This window comes from Salvia splendens, chromosome 2 (genome assembly GCF_004379255.2).
Source record: "Salvia splendens isolate huo1 chromosome 2, SspV2, whole genome shotgun sequence".
NCBI classification, from domain to species: domain Eukaryota; kingdom Viridiplantae; phylum Streptophyta; class Magnoliopsida; order Lamiales; family Lamiaceae; genus Salvia; species Salvia splendens.
The window spans coordinates 28,598,493-28,604,492 of NC_056033.1; positions in this window are offsets into that span (position 1 = coordinate 28,598,493).

A 6,000-nucleotide genomic window follows, 5' to 3' on the forward strand; every position below is an offset into this window, starting at 1 on the left:
ACTATGGTGACTCATCTGAGTGGAGGAACGATCAGTTTATTTGGCAGGTCAAGGACACAGCATCTACGGTCACCACTAGATCGGGATTATCTACGAGAGATCTATTTCCATTTGGTTCGGAAAGTGAAGAGGATTGGAACTCGTCAGGAAGGGAGGATCCTAAATCATCTTCGGAAACAAGTACAGAGGAGGAAGAAATAGGGGACATGGCGAACATAATAGATCCAGATCCGGAGATCGGTTCGCTCACTGCTCATCTAGATGGAGAGCCAGCTCAAGCCATAGTGATGAATCCGCGACAGAGGTCCATTGAGATCAAGACGAACGTGCTCGGTATCCTACCCACATTCTCTGGACGTAGGAATGAGTGTCCGTACGAGTTCTTGAATGAATTCAGCAAATTGTGTAACATTCAGAAGAGGCCAAATGATGCAACAGAGGAGGACTATCGCCTGCGTGCGGTTCCTTTTGCCTTGAAGGGGGAAGCCAACACGTGGTTATTAAGGTTACCCCCTGATTCTATCCGCACATGGAGGGATTTCAAACTGGAGTTCCTTGATTACTTTTTCCCTTCCAATAAAACAAATGCTCTGAACAAAGAAATAGTGGAGTGCAAGCAGGACTACGACGAGTCGTTGAGTCAATATTGGTCGAGGTTCAAAGGGTTGTTGGATGCGAGCCCAAATCACAGGATGATAGAGGTAGAGACCTATTATCTATTCTATGAAGGAGCAAACCCTGAGTCAAAGGATTTAATGAACTCCTCGAGCGGGGGAAATTTTACAAGGAAGAAGGGAAGCGAAGCAAGAGAGATCCTGGGGAAATTGATAGATGCCAAGAAGGCATACGATAACCCAAGGAATTTTGTGAAGAGAGGATCAGTGAATGCGATGAGGGAGCAAGATGATGAGAAGGTAGAGGCAAGGATCGACAGGCTTGAGAAAGCACTGTTGAACGCAATCGAGAAGACCAAACTACCCATCTCACAAGTGAAGGAAAAACCTCCGGGTCTAGGAGATAGTCAACTTCAACAATATTATGGACCTCAGGAAGGAGAGTACCAGACCCAAGCTAATGCGATGGGAAGTTGGAATTCCGATGGAAGTTGGAATCCAGGGAGACAAAGATACGCACCCTGGAAGAACCATCCCAATTTTAGATGGTCAGACAACAAACAGAGCCAGCCAGCACCACAACAGAGTATCCGGTTTGCATCTCTGCCCGAGAGGCAGGGTAACTGGTCTGGAAGGAGTCAAGAGGGGCAGGGCAACTGGAATAATCGAAACCAGGGAGATCATCCGAATTGGGGGAACATGAACCAAAACCATCAATGGAACTCTTATGTACCACCGCACCAAAGGAATTTTCAAACCAACTACCAAGGGCCAGGAAATCTGTACAACAATAGTTCAGGAGGTCAAAGAAACCTTCGCCAGAATCAAGCGAGTGGTTCGAATCCAAGTGCAGGCCCAGGGCCCAGTCAGTCAAATTCAAAAACACCAAGGAATCTGGATGAAATGGTGCATGACCTCGTCAGTTCTCAATAGCATATGCAGAACAACTTGCAATCGAACAATGACGTAGTCCACAAGCTTCAGGATGCTCAGCAGGAGCAAAAGGCGGCAATGGATATGTTGGTGAATCAACTGTCTCAGATAGCAACTTCCTTGAGCGAGATGCGAGAGAACGAAGAGAAAATCCCTGCCTCAGTAAGGCCGCCAGATAGAGCTAACATCAGTCTGATCACTTTAAGATCCGGAAAGGGGTATGAAGGTCCAGAGATGAGGACGAATGAGGAGACAAACCCCACAGGAAGCAGGGACGAAAAGGGTACAACCTCTAGACCTGGGAACTTAAAGGGAAGCAGTCCCGTTAGACCAGATGACCTTAGGGCAGGAGATTTGGAGAAGCCATTACCTAAAGAAGCAGAGCCATTTTTCATAGATCTAGAGCCGGAAGTAGAGAATGGGGAGGTGAGAAAAGGAACTGGTGAGCCCTCAGCTGGAGGATCTACTGGAGCAGGGAAACTACTGAAACCATTCCTGAGTCGAGGGGAAGCTAAGAAAGAGAAGGAAGAACTGGTAGACTTCATGGATATTTTCGGGAAGTTGGAGATTAATTTACCGTTTCTACAAGCCTTGAAGTTGCCGGTCTTCAGCAAATTCATTAAGGAGTTTATAGCTGGAAAGACGAGGCCCAGTGGGAAGATTCTGATTGGAGAAAATGTATCAGTAGTGATTCAGAAGCGAAGGATGCCATCAAAATGCACTGACCCAGGTATGTTTACCTTGCCTATTTCAATCGGTGATGTCAGAATTGAGCATGCCATGTGTGATTTAGGGGCATCGATAAATGTTTTACCGCTTTCCATTTACAAGAAGCTGGTAGGAGTAGGGATGGTTGATAAAAAAGTGGTAATTCAATTGGCAGATAGGTCGTGTATCTGTCCAGAGGGAGTCTTAGAAAATGTTATCGTCAAGGTGCATGATTTTCTGTATCCAGCCGATTTCCATGTTATTAAAATGAGTGATAATGAATCTGCTGAGTCTAGCGGTGTGCTCTTAGGAAGACCTTTTCTCCGGACCGCTAAGACCATAATTGATGTTTTTGATGGAACTATATGTCTTGACTACAGTGGGGAAAAATATACCTTTAGCATCGATGAAGCAATGAAGAAGCCTCTTGATGTAGAAAATTTGCATGCTATCGATGTTATTAACCCCTTAGTCCAAGAATATCTTGAGACAGAATTGATGCAGGAACAGATTGAAAATTCAGAGATGAGTCACTCTATCGACAGAGAAGTGTCTGGATGGTGTGAAGCAATGAACACAAGTGAATTATCAGATGATGAGCTAGCTAAAGCAATCTTGGAATTCTACACAAATCCAAGAGTAGCTAAGTCAAGGAAGACACCTCACATGGCGAGCATGGAAGGTTCTTCTAGGTCAGGGGAAGAAATTATATCTGATGGAATAGAGAAAAATCCCTTGCCCCAAGAGGCAAGCACCCTGAAGAAAGAACTGAAAGTGCTCCCACCAGACCTCAAGTATGCTTATCTAGAAGAGAATGAGACTTTTCTCGTTATCATCAACAGCAACTTGACCAAGGAACATGAGGAGGAATTGCTGAATGTGATCAGAAGAAACAAGAAAACCATAGGATGGACTCTCTTCGATCTGGTAGGAATCAGTCCTGATCTTTGCATGCACCACATTAGGCTAGAGGAAGGTGCGAAGGCATGTAGAGATCCACAACGCAAGCTAAATCCGAACATGAGAGAGGAAGTTTTGAAGGAAGTTTTGAAGCTGCTTTCGCTGGGAATCATTTACTCCATACCTGATAGTGAATGGGTTAGTTCGGCCCATATGGTACCTAAAACGTCAGGAATACAGGTGGTCAAGAATGACAAGATCGAGCTGGTGCCCACTCGACTAGTTACTGGGTGGAGGATGTGCATCGATTATAGAAAGTTGAATGAAGCGACGAGGAAAGATCAATTTCCCTTACCTTTTATTGATCAGATGCTGGAGCGTTTGGCAGGCAAGCAATATTTCTGTTTCCTTGACGGATACAGTGGATACTTCCAGATCTACGTAGATCCTGAAGATCAAGAGAAGACTACATTTACTTGTCCTTTTGGCACGTATGCTTATAGAAGAATGTCGTTCGGTCTATGCAATGCGCCAGGCACTTTTCAACGGTGTATGATGAGTATCTTCTCGGATTTATTGGAGGATTGTATCAAAATTTTCATGGATGATTTCACTGTGTATAGGAATTCTTTTGACTCCTGTCTAGCAAGTTTGGATATAGTACTGAGGAGGTGTCGGGGAAAGCATTTGGTTTTAAATTTCGTGAAATGCCACTTTATGGTCCCTGAAGCAATTGTCCTAGGGCATGTAGTTTCAGAGAGAGGTATACAGGTAGACCAAGCAAAGGTTGATGTGATCTCAAAATTGTCTTACCCTACGAATCATAAAGAAGTTAGAGGATTCCTAGGGCATGCGGGTTTCTACAGAAGATTCATTAAGGATTTTGCGAGGATTGCCCAACCACTCACCCATTTGTTGCATAATGAAGTTGATTTCGTTTTCGATGAGGGGTGCAAGGAAGCTTTTCAGCTACTGAAGGATAAACTAGTCTCTGCCCCTATTATCAGAGCGCCAGACTGGAGTTTACCGTTTGAAATAATGTGCGACGCATGTGATTACGCAGTGGGGGCAGTACTAGGTCAAAGAATCGATGGGAAAAGCTATGTGATTTTTTATGCATCGAAAACACTCAATCAAGCCCAGAAGAACTATGGCACCACGGAAAAGGAAATGCTAGCGGTAGTATACTCGTTTGAGAAGTTTCGCCCATACTTGCTAGGGTCGAGGGTGATAGTCTTCATTGACCACGCGGCTATCAAGTACTTGTTGGCGAAGAAAGAATCCAATCCAAGATTAATCCGTTGGGTGTTACTTTTACAGGAATTTGATTGAGAAGTTCGAGACAGAAAGGGGACAGAAAATAAAGTGGCTGATCACTTGAGCAGGATTTTCCAAGGAGAGACTGATGAAGCTATACCTGATGCATTCCCGGAGGAGCATCTGTACTGTATAGGAACATTTCCCAGACCCATCTGTTGGGAGATGGTGATGGCGTTAACAGGTCCAGGAGATTCTGAAAAAGGGAAGTGTGAACTGAACGCCGAGCCTTGGTTCGCAGACCTAGCAAACTACTTGGTCACTGGAGAAGTACCTCGTTCTCAAGAAAGCACCCGGGCCCAGAAGATGAAACTGAAAAGCGAAGCCAAGTACTATTTTTGGGACGACCCGTATCTATGGAGAATGGGAGCTGACCAGGTGATTAGGAGGTGTATTCCAGAATGGGAACAGAGGGATGTGTTAAATCATTGCCATGCCTTAGCTTGTGGAGGTCACTTTGGACCTAGGAAGACTGCAAGGAAGGTGTTAGATAGCGGTTTTTACTGGCCTACGTTGCATAAGGATGCTTTTGAGTTTTGTTAGAGCTGTGAGAGATGCCAGCAGACAGGGGGAATTTCTAAGAGGGATGAAATGCCGCAGGTCCCAGTGATCGTATGTGAGATCTTCGACGTTTGGGGTATGGACTTCTTGGGTCCATTTCCATCTTCGTATGGGAACACGTATGTCCTTGTGGCGGTAGATTATGTGTCGAAATGGATAGAGGCCAAGGCTACCACCTCTTGTGAAGCCGGTGAGGTGGCAAAATTTCTTAGAGCTAACATTTTTAACAGGTACGGTGTTCCTATGGCTATTATTTCTGATCAAGGGACTCCCTTCCGGAACCGAACAATTGAAGCTCTGATGAAAAAATACGGAGTCCACCACAGACTGTCTACACCTTATCATCCCTAGTCAAATGGGCAGGCGGAAATATCAAATAGAGAGATCATGGCAATACTAGAGAAGACAGTGAATCCGTCAAGGAAAGATTGGAGTAAGAGGCTTGACGACGCACTATGGGCCTACAGGACAGCCTATAAAACGCCTATTGGGATGTCACCCTACAGGCTAGTGTTTGGCAAGATGTGTCATTTGCCTGTAGGTGTGGAACACAGGGCATATTGGGCGGTCAAGGAAATTAACATGAACCCTCAGGCGTGTGAAGAAGAGAGGAAACTGCAACTTCAAGAACTGGAGGAATTAAGGCTTGAGTCTTATGAGTCCGCGATGTGGTACAAAGAGAAGACGAAGCTATGGCATGACAAAAACCTCCGGGTCAAGGAACTTCACGTTGGTCAGAAAGTTCTCCTTTTCCAATCTAGGCTCAAACTGATGCCTGGGAAGCTAAAGTCCAAATGGGTAGGGCCATACACTGTTGTTGGCCTTCGAGCAAACGAAGCTGTGGAGATCCAGGGAAGTACCTCAAACTCTACTCCCTTTCTTGTTAATGGTCATCGGGTGAAGGTTTTTAGGGATAATTCTGAGTTGTGTGTAGTGCAGGAAATGCCACTACGCGTACTCTCCATTA